The following is a 17538-nucleotide window of genomic DNA, read 5'->3' on the forward strand; positions in this document are numbered from 1 at the left end:
TAAAAGTGTATTAACAATACTATTAATACTTCTAAAAAATAGTATTAATAATACTAGCCTTACCTATCTCTCAGTGGTGAGGATCAATTTGTGTAAGATCTGGAAAAGTACTTTATAAACTATAAAGCACTTCCTGAAAGCATATATATTGTTGATGCCATCATGTGTTCACTAAATGTTTACTGAGTACCTCCTATAAGCTAGGCTCTACTCTAGCACCAGAGATAAAGCATTAAACAAATATTATCTTTTTAATATATAAAATTGATTCTCTTTCTGGTCTTTAAGCTGAATGGTTCTTTGATGTGATGATCAGTCTCCAAGATGGCCCCCAATGATCCTTGCTTCTGTTATGGGATGTTGTCCCAACCACATTGAATCTGACCTATGTGACCAATGGAATATGGTAGAAGTGACAGTCTGTGACTTCCAAGATTAGGTCATAAAATAAATTACTGCTTCCTCCTTGGTCTCTTAGATGACTTGCTCTGAAGGAAGCCAGCCACCATGTCATAGGGACATTTATGGAGCCATGGAGAGGATTGTGGGAATAAATGTGGTGTTCTCTCAGAATCTAGCACCAAACTTTGGAAGTAAATTTTTAGCACCAGACAAGGCTTCAGATAACTGCAGTCCAGTTGACATCTTAGCCACAAGCTGATGAGATCTTAGGTACAAGCTGATGAGTTAACAAACCATAGTTACCCAGCTAGACCACTTCTTAATATCTGACCCTTAGAAACTGTGACAGATAAGTATTTATTCTTGTTTTAAGCCATTATATTCTTGTTTTAAGCCATTATATTTTGAGGTAATTGTTATGCAGCAATATCTAACTCATACATTCATCAAATAATTCTTCTAAAAGGGTAAACGAAGAGAACTCCACATTTGATCTTGTATCACTACAAACTGATATTTGTTGCCTCTCAATTGTCATTTGTTTGGGGAACCTTGTTCTCATAGCACCACCCATGTAGCCTGAGCCTGTGTCACATAAAGAATTATTTGTTGGCTGCTGAATTACTGATTTTAAAACTGCTGAGCACAGCTATGGCTTATAGGGCAGGGGATAGATCACACAAGAGAGATGGTTGGCCAAGGCAGGTCCACCAAGGCAGGGAATGTATTCAAGGATAGTCTCGGTGATAAGTAATCCTGGAAGTCCAGGGAGGTGGGCTGGCCTAAGGGTAGTTTAAGGGTAACCAGAGGACATCCTGGTGGCTCACCAGAACACAACATTCAGGCAAATCCAGGCTGGAAAGTCTGGATTAAAGGGAGGAAAATATTGGACAAGTATAATTTGAAGGGAGGGCAAAGGACAGGTACAAAGACTCCAGGCCAAGACTTCAGACCAAGACTTTGAGGTAGGGTGTGGGGGGCTAGATAGAGGAACCCAGTCAGAGACTTAGGGAATGAAGATAGAAATGGTAAGCCAGTCAGAAGCCCACACCTGGAGCTCAGGTCCAGGTAGAGCTGAGGAGTGTAGCAAGGTTACAAAAGGAACAGCTACCAAGCTGACACAGTACCGATCCACAGAACTACAGCTCCAGATCCCTGCCATTCTCCCTATCTAAGATCGATCTTGATCCCAGAATGTAGTACAGTGTTCAGAGGAGACGGTTAAAGAGGCTCCTGTCAGGTGAAGTGAAGAGAGAAGAGAAGGCAGACATCAGATTCATCTGCAGTTTGGGAGAGGGCTCTGGCTGATGTATATTTCTAGATCTCTTTCCTCAGAGTAGAGACAGTGAAAGAGACATAAAGCAAACCATGAGCTGAAATGCTTATTTCAACCTCTGATCCTCCATCAAAACTGTTTGGGTTTTGTTGTTGTTGTTGTTGTTGTTGTTATTGTTACTGGTTGGTGGACAAGTGGATTCTTAGGCTTTCTCTGTGTTGCCTTCTCCCTGGTCACTTTGGGATGGAGGGTCAGGTAGATAGATGGATTCAAACATTTAGAGAGTAGAGTGTAGGCAGCAAGCTGGCTAAGAAAAGCACATAGGCATGAAGGTGATTTCCATAGATTCTCAAGGGACCAGAGTGAATGTTCAGCTTCTGGCCCCTGAGGATCAGCACTCTCTTCTGGGGAATGAACCAGCTACTGAGTGTCATGGGCACCCTAGCACACCATCTCCCTTCACAGATCTGGTCCTGACTTCAGCCCAGCTTCTTTCCCTAACTCTCCCTCACCTGTCTGCTCCTTCTCCTCTTCTACCTCAGCCACCTTTTGGATTTAACACCTGTTATGGTACCCTTGGTTTTGGCTCTGACTTCCTCCCACTATGATTCTTCATCCTCAACCTGACAAAACATCCTTGAGCTGCTGCCCTAAGGAACACCCTTCCCCCTCACCTGGCACTTGGACCTTCTTAGCCAGACCATCTTGCCTTCCTGCTAGTAGAGCTCCCACCATATTCACTTTGCTTATTTCATCCTCTGATCCTCCATCAAAACTGGCTGAATTCACCATGATTTGGGATAGGGGGCTGTAATACAGTCCTTCCATATCAAAATCAAAGGGGAAGCTGTCTCTCTTTAACCATACCTTCACGGTTTTCCCTTTTGTAGACCCTGGACTTCTGGAGCAATAGACAATGTCCCCAAAACAATGAAAATCTAGTGATGACACCAGATTGTGAGACTCTGGTGGGGAACCAAGGCAGGAAACTTCACTGACAAAAGAAAGACTGAGTGCAGGAGCTCTGGAGATAAACGAATGGAAACAAAATGCAGAGTAGTCAAAGTAAGGTCCTCACTTCCCCAAATATCCTTGCTTTCTCCTAAAGCTGGATACTCTAACCACAAATATCACAATGTGAGATGACAAGCTCAAATCCAAATTCCCTCCTAACACTGCAGAGACTACCTGTGGTTTTGTAGCATCTCCTAGTTCTTCAAATATATCAAAGACACAAATTTTCCAGGCACTCATCCCAAAAGTAAACTATCCAAAAAAAGTTTATCACCCAAAGATTATGCAGATTGATGCTGAGCTCTTCCATGTCAACCTCTGCCATCTCTCACCCTCAACACACAATGTTCAGGTCCAGGAGAGTTTTTCTATAGCAATTTCTCTGTACAACGTTCATCATTGTTAGCTTAACTGACATGAATTTTTGTTCCTTGCTTGAGCTATAAGAACTGTTACTACTGAAATGTTTCTGAATTCCATCAAATCAGGCTCCAATTCCCGATTAAGCCAACCTCAGTGCAAAGTCCCATGTTGGTAATATTTTGTGGCTCCCTTGCCCCTTCCCCAGGGCTTTCATGACCCATGAGAAAATAGAAGCAAGTCCTCTAGTCGTGGTCTATCACGGTCAGTTAGGATCCCTGGCCCAAGCTTGTAGGATCCATTCAAAGGACGGCTGCTCCACAAACATATCCATGACCACCATGCCAAGCTCAGCCTTGGGACAGAAGCCAAAGCTCCCTAGGTATGGTGTTTGGGCCATGGTCCTTAAGCATCCACCAGCCCATTCTGGTTCCTGCCACCCTCAGAAATGAAGGTCTCCCATCCTCTTCCCCACCCAAGCCCCAAGCCTGATCCTGTCTCCTCAAGGACAATCAAGCCTTCCTCCTAGCTGGGCCCATATCTTCCAAAAAAGCCCCAAGGCTTGATGCTTTTCCTCTTGATCTTTCAATCACACACACAAAAAGCTGTCCATTACCAGCCCTCCACCCCATACCCCAAGACAAGTTGGGTAGGACTCAAGAACAGGAAGGCTGGTACCCTACACAGTGAGGTTCAGGGGTTGGCGGGATTAACTTCGTTCTTCTGCTGATGAGCCTGTAGCAACAGAAAGGACAAGATCCTCATTTTTCAATAACTTCATGGTTAATTTATCATCACCTTTCATGTTCTTGATTCTAAAATAATCTATCTCTTTAAAGGAGAAGATCCAGTGTAATAGGACTCACCCATGACCAGGCACACAACAGGGGGCTCAATGCAACTTTACCTATGAGGATTGAAAGATTGTGTGAAGTCCCACCTTGCTTTTTTCAGCTCACTGAGACCAGGCTCATTCCAATTTCAAGAACTCAGGTAAGGCTCCAGAAAAACTACACTCAGGGACTGGCTTAGTAAATATACCTTACTAAGAATTTGTCTATTTTGTTTGTTGAAACAATTTGTTGTGTGTTTGTCAGACACTAAGGAAGATAAAAAGAAGATGACATGGCCCCTACCCCCAAAGACTGTGATCTTCTAATTGGGAAGGTATGCACCCATGAGAATGATGAAGCTTAATAATTGTAGAAAATAACAATGAAAGTAAGGTCATAAGATAAATTGACACATCTCGTTGGTTTCTTGCAGCAATCCTGAATGGTGCGTTATGACCTCCCATTTTGTAGATGAGGAAACTGAGACTCAGAAAAGGGATCCTGTCCTCCCATAAACGATGCTTCTGGCAGTGGAAACTAACATGGGACCAGAGAAGCTGTTAGAGCCCCCACCACCCCCACCCCTCGCCAGCTTGCTCCCCATCCGCCCGCCCTGACCTGCAAACATCCCAGCACATACACACACAACCTGCCTCTACCTTATGGTGCAACTGACTCTGCAACAGTCTATAAAAGTTTTATTGTTCCTTCTTTTAGAAAGTTGCTGGATCTCCCCAGCACTTGTAAATAATATGGCGCTGCATCCCTGCCCCCAACCCGTCCCTAACTGCAGGCACCCAGAGAAACTGAAGAAACATGGTCAGGGGATTCTGAGATCACAGACCTCCACCTGTAGGTTGATGACATACTGTCCCATCTGCTACCACCTGTCAGAAAGAATATTCCCATGATTTCTCCTCCTCCCCAGGCTCAAGCTCATGTCCTGCCCACTGACAAGAACTCAGTCTAGATATTATCTTCTCCTTCAATCCTTCCTCAGTTTCCTCCATCTGTATATGAGCTCACCAGTCTCTGAAACCCCAGAGTTGCACCTGGATCATTTGAAGGCATGCTTCACCATCTGCTGCTTCTTACAGTCATTTGTGGATCATCTGCCTTAGGGGATTGAAGTCAGAGCTCTGAATCTGTGTCCCACCTCTGCCACATATGACCAGTGCATAATCGGGAAACTGAGCTAAAAGAAGTTCATCCATAAAATGGGGTTTCTTGAGGATGAAATGAGATCATCAGGAGGAAAACATTTTGTAAATGATAATAGGCTTTACTTGTGTGCTTAACCACTCTCTGCCCGAGCTTGCATATTCATAACAATGAGGAGTAGGAATAGTGTCTCCCTCTTGGATTTGCAGCAAGGATTAAATGGGCTCATGTCTGTAAAGCAAACTGAGCACAGTTCCCTGCCTCCGTCTCTGTTCCACACATGATATGAGCAGAGCTGGAACCATAGACCCGGCATAGACCACCTCACTCTGACCACGAGGTTATGCAGGATTCAGGACACCTTTGCAAACACTCCTCCACATGGGTGACTTTTGGCATCTGGGCAGGAATTCCAGTGCTCTGCAATAATAATCATCATCATAAACAGTTGGTGGTCCCTCTATCTAGGAAATTAGTTTTTAGGGGCCAGGTCTGGCTGTGATAGAAGACTCCTCCCCCCACTCCCCCATCTCTGCCCCAAACCAAAGAGAGACTGCAGAGCATGTGTGTCTATAAAACCACAGCTGATCCTCAAAGCAAGATGAAAGGGCCACCATCCTGAGTGGCTGGACACTGCGTCAGAGCCAGAAAGTCTCCCTCAAATGGGAGTTCGGAGAGCCTTAGTCCTCCACGAGCATTGTTATCTCTGAAGTGCTTCAGTTCAAATTTGGTAAAGAAAATGAATAAATCAGTTTAGACTTTGGGTCAAGGATCAGTATATGAGAAGGAAAAGAAATCATAGACTATCAGAGCTGGAAGGAGACAGTTTGGACCATGGTCCTTGCTGAGAACCTCCAAGCCAAGCCCCTCCCCCTTCCTCAGCAGCACTCCCTCTTTTCGGGGGAGGGGGTGGTCCACAGCCCTTTAGCACCCTGTGTCCCTAACCCTCTCCACAGTTGATATGACCAAGAGTGGGCCAAGCCAGGCCAGTCAGATACTCGTCCTGGAACTCTGGAGTTGGAAATCAGATACACTGGTAAGTTTCCTTTGGGACCTTCACCAAGGAAGACTCACTTCCATGGATAGAACACAGAGTGGGAGCCAGACAAGAGAGCAGAGTATGGGGAACTTGCACCTCATTCTAGAGAGAAACAACTCAGGGAGGTGGCCCTGTGCGAGGAAGATTGCAAAAATCACTCACCAAAGACACTGAGCTTCTTTTGCCTCATTGCTTTAGTTAATTAACACAGTGTCTTGCATGTAGTTGCTGCTGAATAAAAGTTTGCTGACACTTGAATTAATCATCAAAAACAGGTGGAAACCTAATCACAGTGTAGATTTGGGGTAGAAACAAATAGACACTGAGCTGTTCAAAATCAGGAGCCAGATTTATATGAAGTTCAAAACCAGGAAATAATTAGGATAGTGGTTACCCTTAGAGAGATAGTATATGGAAGGAGCACAGGGGCTTCTGGAATGTTCTGATTCCCAATCTGGATGCTGGTTACACAGGTCTGTTGAGTTTGTGAGAATTCAGTGAGCTGTATGTTTATGATATATGCACATCTCAGTATGTATGGTACATGTCAATAAAAAATTTAAAAAAAAAAACAAATAAGGGTCAGGTCTTGACTTGCCCCCAGAGCCTACCTGATACAGTTCTGGCAGGACTTCAAGGAGCCACCTCCCTAGCATTTCATACAAGTGATATCTGGTTAAAATGACTAACCTAAGTGGTCTGGAAGGGCATAGGAATCAGAAGTCCAAGTCACAGAAGAGCAGTCTTGTTTTGAGAAGAGTTTGGGGTGGAGAAGAGATCATTGCTAAACAGTCAACCCCAAATGGTGTGATAACAATATGTTTGGGCTAATGTTTTATACACAGACCAACAAACACACATAGGTGTGTGAGCATATATGTTCACGTGCCTTGGACCTTTTGATAAATTCAAAATAATTATAAAAGTAGTACTTATTGAATCTTTCTACATGGTAGGCACTTGTGGTTTACATTCATTAAATAGCTCAATTATCACAACAATCTGATGAAGTGAGTATCATTATGTATCCTCATTTTTCAGATGAGGAGACTGAGGCACAGAGAGGTTTTAGTGACTTGATTAACATCAAAAGCTAGTAAGTGGCAAAATCAGGTTGGTCTAATTCCAAATATTTTTTTAAAAGAATAATTCCCAGCTCCCAAAAAGGTATAAACAGAGGTTTGTACACTTGACTTCTCCATGTAAAATATAAGAAATACTCAGTTTCCTTTATCAGTGGTTTATACTGAAGGCACATCTGAGAGCAAGACCAATGAGCTTGTTTGTTTCAAGGGGTAAATAGGAAATCATTAATTTGCTGGTCATTTTTCCCTATGTGAAAGTTGGAAGGGAAGCAACAGACACAGTAGTTCTGTTCTCACACTTACTCCTCCTAACAGTTTTATGAGGTGGGTATTTTTGTCTCTGGTTTGCAGGAGAAACTGAGGCTGGGAGAGATTAAGGACCTTCATCCCTATTCAGACTCTTACCTGGGTGACTCCGAAGCCCAAGAAGGCATTTTTTCCCCCAAACATGGTGGTCTACATCCTTGTGTTGACCTCTTAACTGGACCACCTAGGCTGCTGGGTTGGACAGGAGGGCTCGTGTGTGGCCTGGCCTTACACTAGATCAGGTGTGCTCAGTACTGGGCTCTTCTCGGCTTTATTTGTCTCTAGCAATACCAAGGCACCCAGGCCCACTGGCTCAGCAAGCACCAAGAAGAAATGATCATGCCAAGGAGCAAACCCACCATGGGTTCCCTGGAATGGAGGGACCCAGAGAACCACCACCAGCACTCATGCCTTGGAAGCATTTGGTGGATGACTGAGAAGAGAAGGACATGGGCAACAGCTTCCCCGCTAACCACACACCTGGGAGAAGCACATCCTTCACAGCCATGAGCTCACCATCCTTTGCTCAGACGTCAAGGCTGACAGAGAGTCAGCAGAGGTAAAAACAAACTACGGGGAGCTTGACTTTCTCTCTTAGCTGAGAAGATACTGGCTGTGGGCTTTCCTGTTGCTGTTAATGATGTGTAACTGCAAGATCTTGGGACTGCACTTTTTTAATGCACATGTGGAATATTCGTTCACTCGATAAACATACATTGCGGGCCTATTCCCAGCAAATATTAGGAGGCATAATGCAGTCTAGCAGTCAAGGAAGGGAATTCTGGTGCCTGTCTGAAATGGGTTCAAGCTCTAGCCTTGTTCAGGCCTGGATGAGGGAGAGTCTGCTGCTATAATTACTTGTCTTATTACTCAGTGGAAGTCCTAAGCTGGGTGCTTGTGGGGAGAGGGATAGTACTCAAGGAGTGTTCCTGCTAGGAGAGGCATTAAGACAAGTACACAAATAGCCCACGATTGTGAAATAGGAAACATGCAGAATATGACGAGTAACCTAATAGGCAATTTAGAATTATAAGCACTCTTTCAAAACTGTTCCTTGAAGAGGCCTCAAATTTACATATAAAGCATTGTTGCTGATGGTTAAAGGAGCTTTTTAACATTCATTGATTTATCATTATTATAAAAGTTAAACATACTTGTTTTTTGCTTTTTTTAAGTAATCTCTACCCCCACCATGGGGCTCGACTTCACGACCCTGAGATCAAGAATGACATGCTCTACCGACTGAGCCAGGCAGGCGCCCCCATATTCATTTTTTAAACTTTGGAAAGTACAGAAAGTATTTCAGAAATGTCTCATAATCCCATCATCCAAGAAACTATAGTCAATAGTGTGCATATGTTCTTTTATTTGAATCTTTTCCAGAAGTATTTTCGAGCTCCACGTTTGGCGCCTCTATTCCCTTAGGCTCTGTAGCACATTCTTTTGGCTTTGCCTAGTGAGACGGATCTTGATCCTTTGAAGGTAGGTTGCATTTTGGAAACATTCCTAAGTCATCAAGAACCAGGTGCGGCAAATTTGATGTGATCAAGCCGAGGGCATGTTGCTTTGGGTCCAAACACAAGATGATAGAGTAATGAAACTAATTTTACTGGGGGGCTTGTAAAATAGTACTAACGGGAGTTCCAGTGAATTGCTTGAAATTTGAGTTTGCCACAAGCAGCAACTTAGAAATAAAAGATCTTGAGGAAGGTCAGAATGCTGGGTTGTTCGTTTTTAATTTCTGGTGCCCAGTGTAATGCCTGACAAATAACAGGCACTTAAAAACAGTTAGGTGCCCTGAAGGAGATGGACCACTTTATTTTTTAATTGATTGTTAATTGCTGTGTGGCTTCGGCTCCCATTCCTTCTTCTAAGACCCTCAGGCGATTATAAACCCTCCAGAATTTTCCATAATATACTCAAGAATATATATATTTTGAAAGAATGGTAAAGGGAAAATAAGAGATTGTTAACACTTTAATTATATAATTCATAAAAATATTCCACTTATAAAAATGAAACCTTAAATATATGGCTATACTTTTGACCACCATTTTCAATCCTATCCCCCCCAACTCCTCAGAGGAAATGAATTCAGTTAACAGATTGATAGGCAACTTTCCAATTATTCTATGTTTGTATATGTACCCATATATATTATACATATATATTATATAAAGTATACCTATCATTTTTTACTAAATTGTATCACTGTATGTATGATTCACTGCTTACATTTTTCAGCCAAATAACTTAAAACTGACCACTTTACAGGGGACAAAACCCATTTAAATATTTAAGTTCTGGTTCATTTCCTTTGGAAATAAGCTCCTGACTTCATAACCAAGCCTTCCATGGCATTTGGGAGGATTTAGAGGAGGCTGAGACGTCAGCAGATGCACATAAGAACTTCCCCACGGGCTAGCCCTAGAATTTATCAGCACAGTCCTGCACATATGACAGGCCCTGAGGAATGTGGTGGATAACATGGGCTGATGTCAAACTCCAGGATTAGAGACCTCCTACGACTTTCTCATTGTCCTTCATGACCCATGATGCATCTGTCCTCCACAAACTTATCAGGCTCCTTGAGAACATATTTCTATTTCCAGCTTGCACCATCTTCAGGGGATAATGAATTCAAAGAGTTACATCTGCAATGAGAAAGATGTTTGCATCCCCATCATCATCATCTGATATAGAGCATTGGCTGGACTTTGTCTCTCATCCTCACATATTTTCATGGATATCAAAAGAGGATTTTGCTTCAGGGAAATATGTGTTGAGAGCCTCTTGTTGCTTCTGTCCGGCATAAACAGAGACAAAAAAACTGAAGATGAGAGCCAAGAGTAGAATCATTATAACTAAACTGGCTGCCATCGAGGTAGACAGATCTAGTGGTTTTCTCCAACCTCTTCCCAAGGCAGAAGTCACACATCTCGGCCAGGATCTGTAACAGCCCCACAGTTTGGGGGAGGAACAAGAAAAGGAACAGAGCTAGAAATGATCTGGCTCTTGCAAGAAAAGCCTCCCTTGGGTGGTATTTTAGGACATTAGCTCAGGCTGCCCTGTCCTCAGTCATCTTGCTAGCATTTAAGTAGCCCCTTGGGTTACAGATCACGGCAGGTGCTGGGAAGGAAAGAAGGCCATGCTAAAAATAACCAGCCTCTTCTGGAACCCTGCCTCCAGCCAGGAACTCCTTCCTCAAGCAGCAGCACCTCAGAAAAAGAACAGAGTCTCCTCCACCTCGAGCAGTCAGAAAGGTCTGGTTCTTTCCTCCAGTGAAGTTACTGAGGTGGAAATGGTCCTCTGGAGAACATACACTCAAAGAAGCATTTCTACTGAGGAATAGCAATTTCTATTAAATCAGGAAAACAGGCTCTCTTAAGGAGAAACCAGGGTCCCAGCAGAAAGTGCTTGGGGAGAAGGATTTTGCTAGTCAGCCAAGAAAGGGTCTTTACAAAAACACCGAAGTTCACTGCTTCTTTTCAGTCACCTGGGCCTACCTGTAGGCCTCCAAACCAAATAATCTCAACTGAAAATTAAGCTGTTGGCCGTGAGTATGGCAAAGTCGCAGGAACAAAAGTTTTAGAAATCCCAAGTCAGAGCACACCTAACACAGCCGCCTTCCGAGAGCCTGGAGGAGTGACAGCTAGATGTCAACTAGAGCGGGGGGCTCGGGCTTACCCACCTCCACAGGCCCTTTTGCATCTGATTTCATGGTATGCAGGGTAAGAGTGGAGTTCTGCCCGCCACTCGGGAAGCTGCAAAGGTCACTCTCACATATGTTCCTCTTAAGGACATCAGTGGAAACTTGAGAACCAAGTATAAAAATATAAAAATGAACAGGTGGCATCCAATACGAAAAGAATGCGGGGTTTGCTGGGAAGTGATGATTAAAACCATTCCAAAGCTGAAATGTGGCCCCTGAGGCTGGCTCAAGTCTCTGGACTACAAAGTCTGTGGACACTTTCATTCAGCACAGCTGGAGTCTTGAGGAAGAACTAGCTGCTATCCTGACCACATATTATGTCTTCGTTTCCCCCCAGACATACTCTTTGGATTGATTGGTGGCTCGTTCCTTTGCCAACCCATCGGTTTTGAGAAAAGCAGGTGTAGATTTCTAGCCATCACCTCGAACTCTCCCCTGAAGCTACTAAGAACAAATTTAATGTGCCTGCCTTTCTCTCTTCATGAAGATGTCCTTCCTGTCCCATCTTGAGCCATCAATGTGAGAGGAGAGAAAGGTCTCCTGGGCCCAGGTTCTCCCAACAGCCCAGGGTGGGGTCTAGGGGCCGGGGCCGCAGTACGGAGCTGGGCCCATACAAGATAACACACCCTTTCGGGCCCAGCTTCACTACTGTCCCCTGTCAACCACGTTCATATGTAGAAATGACCTCTGGTGGCCCTCTTCTCTCTCCTCTTCACCTTGTAATGTGTTGTGGGCTGGGGCAGGGTTAATGGAAAGAGCACCATTGCTGGGAGCCGGGACATCCATGTTCTTGTCTCTGCACTGCCACCTCCCAGCTCAGTGATCCTGCACTGCCCTTGATATTCTAATCTGTAGAGTGGGAATAATAGTCCTCATCCTGATGCTGTCATAAGCTGCAAGGAGGAGATAATAAACATGAATAAACTGTACATACAGACGTTCTTGAGGCTGCTAAATTCCACAAGTCAGGCTTGAGCAATCCTTCACATAGTTGGTGCTGTTGTAAGAAAAGAAGATGTAAGGCAGGAAAAGCCATAGGCCTTTTTTTGTACTGGGAGAACCATTTTGCCTGTGCAAACCATCCAGGTAGCACCTGCACTCGGGGGCCTCTCCGCAGAGTCGGGACCAGCCGTGAGTCACTCAACAATGAAGGAAGGAAGCATCCACAGGGCCTAAAGACTTTTCTCAGAGCTCCGAACCCTTCCCGGAAGCAGAGTCTATTTTCTTGGGTCCTTGGTGGTGGTGGCATCCCAAGCCCATGAGAAAGAAAACTCCCCTGTGGATGAGGAAGACACGCTGTATCTTGTTCCATGAGATGCTGTATCTTGTTCCATGAGACAATGAGCCATGAGCATAATAACACGCTGCATTTCAAAACCCAGTAGAAGAAGCAATTGTCTCTCAATTTAATTATAGATTCTTCACTTTCCCTTAATTGCTTGAGTCAGCACTGTTGATTCTGGAGCAGTCACCATACGCAGAGCTATTGCTATGAAACAAGGTGCGACTATCAGGTAAAATGGGGTTTTGGTTTTTGCTTTATGTTTTTAGACAAACAAACCCTCATGTACATATTCAAGTAAGTGTTCCTGTTAAAGGTGTCCCCGGTAGCAAGCTTTGCTTATGTTAACTCTCTTTTCTAACCAAATATTGGGAAATGTCGTGTGGCAAGTAGGAGTGCTCTTATGGGGGTAAAGGGACAGTCTATTTAATATTAAAGCTCTCCAAGAAAACCTGAGATATGTGATCCTCATAGCTACAGGGGGCCCAGACAGCATTTGGGACAATGGTCATAACACTGTTGGAAATACACAAATAAATGACCCCCAGAGAGAGGGTTTTATCTGCAACATACATATTTTCCTGGAGGAAAAGATCCATGTCTCTAATCCACCTTCCCTGACCTCATAAACTCTAGTTAAATGCTTTGCACATCAAAGGTGTTCAATAAATATTTGAGGGATGTTTGTCCTACCCTATCACAATACTTATATTTATTATTCAGAAAATAAACCACGGAGTCCGTATTTTCAATGGAAATAAATCTTTCACTCCTAGTTTTGTTATCTTTCCTTCCCGGTATTGTTTCTCCTACTTATTCGTATGACTAACAGCCAATAAACCATCATTCAGCAAACATTTATTGAGAAATGACTGATAGCAAGCCCTGGAGAAATCTGGAAATTCCACGGATGTTCTTAGTGTCCATACAGAAGCTCAGGGCCAAAGGTATTGTGCAGGCTTCTACATCAGCATGATTTGGTCAGCTTTTTACTTTCAAAGAACGCAGACTCTCTCATGTTACCCCAGGAAAGAGAGTTATTACAAGGACCCTTGGAACTGAAATATGATCACACTCTCCCAGTCTCTTTCCCCTAATGGTCTTTCTGTTTATCTTGATAAGTCTGTTCTATTCTTTCTCCATAACCAAATTTCTCTGCTTCCTCATAACTTAGAGGATGCATGGCCTATTGCAGTGTATTAGTCAAGGAAAGCTAGTTATGCTTCAGTAACCCCCGACTTCAGTGGCCTAAAATAGCAAAGGTTTATATCTCACTTTGGCTACATATCCACCAAGGGTTAGTTGGGGAGAGGGGGAATTCCTCTTATCATAGCTACTTGGGAACCCAGAATGCCAGAGCAGTGACAGTCTTGAAAAAGGAACATGAGGAGAGGCATGTGGTCTTAAAGTGTCCACCATATGTCACTTCTGCTCACATTTCCTTGGCCAAAACAAATCACTGACCACAACTAACTTAACTGGGTGGAGATGTATAATCCTACCAAGACCCTGATTGGAGAGAAAGCCCAAATATGCATAAATAGCCTTAATCACCCTCATTTAAGACATCTCTAGCCCAAGACTGCAAACCCCTTTTGTTTCAGCAGCCACAGCTAATGATTCACATTTTCCATGTTCCTTCGTTCAAAGTGCAGTGAGAGAGAAGCTGAGTATCCCAGTCCCTCTGTCTGACAGGCTGCAACCTAGGTCCCTGGTTAGCCTATGGATCTGTCTTTGAGTCATGGCCAATCAGCTGGGAACAGGGATATACACTGTAGCACGTGGCCGTCCAGCCCAGTCCTTTTGATCCTCTCCAGCCACCAGGAGACCTGCCCAGTATGGAAGATATTGTTTGAGTTAAGTCATGATGTTTGCTTGTCCTCGCTCTTGATGACAGAGAGGTCATGGATGTACAGTCCATCAAGCTGGGTGGGGTCTGGCTGTCAGGCTGTTTATGGAGCAAACTCTCAACAGCGGTGAAATGGAAATTACTGAGCCCAGGGACCTGCTATGTTAACCCATCAGTCTAGGGATAATGATGTGGTACTATGGGATTTTAAAAAATTGGCTCTGTGTGGCTCTATTTCCACACTTGGACACCCCAGTCTTCCTCCTCTGCACATAGACTTAGGTGGGAGGTGCAGGGAGGGGAACAGAAGTGATTGGCTTCAACCCACACAAGAAGACCTGAATATGTGAACCCTGAAATTCAAGTCCCATATGCCCCCCATCTATCTTTCCAGTCTCATGTCCCAGTTCACCCTCCAAATAAACCTACTGTCCAACCACCGTCAAACATGCCTTGTTTTTCTCTCAGCTCATACAATACCCTTCTCTTTAACTGCTACCCTTCCTCTAAAATCAGTTTGGTTTTTTTTTTTAAGATTTTATTTATTTATTTGAGAGTGAGAGCGAAAGAGCACAAGCAGGGGGGGCGGCAGAGGGAGAAGGAGAAGCAGGCTCCCCACTGAGCAGGGAGCCCAATGCGGGACTTGATCCCAGGACCCTGAGATCATGACCCGAGCCAAAGGCAGATGCCTAACCGGCTGAGTCACCCAGGTGCCCCTCTAAAATCAGTTAAAGGGGCGCCTGGGTGGCTCAGTCGTTAAGCGTCTGCCTTCAGCTCAGGTCATGATCCCAGGGTCCTGGGATCGAGCCCCGCATCGGGCTCCCTGCTCAGCGGGAAGCCTGCTTCTCCCTCTCCCACTCCCCCGCTTGTGTTCCCTCTCTCGCTGTGTCTCTCTCTGTCAAATAAATAAAATCTTAAAAAAAAAAAAAAAAAAAACTTGTTTAAAAAAAAATAATAAAAAAAATAAAATAAAATCAGTTAAAAAACCAGCACTTTAGGGGCGCCTGGGTGGCTCAGTCGGTTAAGCGTCTGCCTTCGGCTCAGGTCATGATCCTGGGGTCCTGGGATCAAACCCCGCCTGCCTCTCTGCCTACTTATGCTCTCTCTGTCAAATAAATAAAATCTTTAGAATAAATAAAATAAAATAATTTTAAAAATGAAAACCACCACTTTTCAGAAAAGATTTTTTCTGTCTGCTATGATCTGTGGTCATTTCTAGATCTTCCTCCTCTGAATTCTTCTACCCCTGCTCATGCTGAACACCTGGAGGGCATGAACATGTCTTACTCATTTTGGAATCCCAGAGCTTAGTGCCTGCCTAGAATATTGGAGGTGCTCACCAACAGTGTGTTTAATGAATTATCTGTAGCACCAGACATTTAAGGAAACTTTAACGAGATCCTCTGCTCTATTAGGCACAGTGGAGGAAAGTCCGTAATATACGATCTCTCCAGGAGTTTCCTTAGTTTGGTTGCCTGGGTTCATAGATGAGAAAATTGAGTCCCAGAGAGGAGAAATGATTTGCCTTCTGCCACCCAAACAGCCACTATCGACCGAGCACTTTGCTATGTGCTAGACAAATGCCTTTCACTCTTTATCTCATTTTCATCCTTGTGACAACGCTAAGAAGGAAGACTTCGTACACCTACTTTTACAGAAGAGAAAACGGGGGCTTAAAGGGGTTGTAACCTGACTAAGGCCACACTTCAAGGAGGTAGCCAGGCCAGGTTTGGAATCTGCAGTCTAACTCCTGAGTCCCTACTCTTGCCCCCTGTGCTGAGCTCCAAGCTAGGGAGTCAGCTCCCTGTGGTCCATGCATCTGTCTATTGCCCAGAGGCCTTCAACCTTTTCTGTGCTCCAGTGGCTGGGTTGACATAGGGTGATTACAGGGTCTTGGTGAAGTTCTGTGCCAGGCAGCTCCTATGCACACAGGTCTAATGTTCTGATCATTAGGTCAGGGTATTTTTTCCCGCCTGGGCAGTTGGGTTAGTGGAAGAAACCTGATAAAATCCTGGAGAGGAACTTGATCATTCTCTGAAGAACTTACAAGTTGTTTGGCCTGCCTAATCTGCTCAGAAACCGTCTGGGGAATATTCGGTATCCATGTAGTACAGGTTGTGAATTACTCTGCGGAGACTGTTAACAAGACCCTCACCAACTCTGCCTCGCCAGTGTCAGACGGCCCTAGGACAGCCCCCTTTCTTCCCCTCCCACCAAAGCCCTGAAAAGAATAGGGTTTTCCCTCTTGGGGGCTGGGAGGAGTGAGAGATGGAAGGGAAATCCTCCTGCCTCCAAGCAGAGCTCACTATACACAGCTGGACCTGATCCCTCCTCGGAGCTATGGCCATGGATACAATGACTTAGCTGGGATAACACTTAGCCAGCGTTTTGGCAACCTGGTATCTGAGCACCTAAACATGGAAAGAGGCCAACTCCCTAAAATCAGTGCAAGGATAATGACAAAGAGTTAGATCTGGAGGCACCTCAGGGATCATCTACCCCCTGGATTTAAAAAGATACTGAAGCTAAATTACTTGTCAAGGTCACACAGCTGCAGGTGATAGAGACTGAAAACCATGGTGCCTGAGTCTAAGTTCAAAGTTCTTTCTCCTTAAACTCCCACCCACCCACCTACACACCCACACACACAGCCTACCCTTTGCCATACCACCACACACAGGCACATGCACAACTAAGCCAACTAGGTGCTGTGTCCCTAAAGTCTTTGACTGTCCCTCCCCTGGGGAGAAGGGCACACAGAAGACATTCCCAGACATCCTGACCCGCACCAGCAGGAAAGTCTCAGGAGGGGTCCCTAGGTCTTCCTCTCAACTCTCCCTTCCCTCCTCCAGAGAGGGAGCACCCAGATGACACCTGGCAAGCTGAGAGCTGCGGGGGAAGTACACGGGGCGGGTGCGGGGAACACGCAGGCCTGGGGCCGGGCCCGGCGGCTGCTGGCGGCCCCCCTGGGCCAGATGCTGAGAGCGCGGGCGTCTGGCGGCTCCCCCGGGCGACGCGCACCCACCACCTGCCCAGCTCTCCCGGCCTCCTGGGGCTCGGGAGGGCCCGGCTGGGGACCCTGACGGCCCGGCGTGGGCCCCGGCAGGAGGGGGCGCGGCGGGCACAGGGCAGAGGTCAGCGCCTCGGCCCGACTGGGCCCTAGCGAGGCCCCGGCGCCCTGTCCCTGGCGCACAGGTTTGGAAACAGGGCGGCCTCGCC

The sequence above is a fragment of the Mirounga leonina genome, unplaced genomic scaffold (assembly GCF_011800145.1).
Source record: "Mirounga leonina isolate KUSES-001 unplaced genomic scaffold, KU_Mleo_1.0 Mir_91, whole genome shotgun sequence".
Taxonomy (NCBI): domain Eukaryota; kingdom Metazoa; phylum Chordata; class Mammalia; order Carnivora; family Phocidae; genus Mirounga; species Mirounga leonina.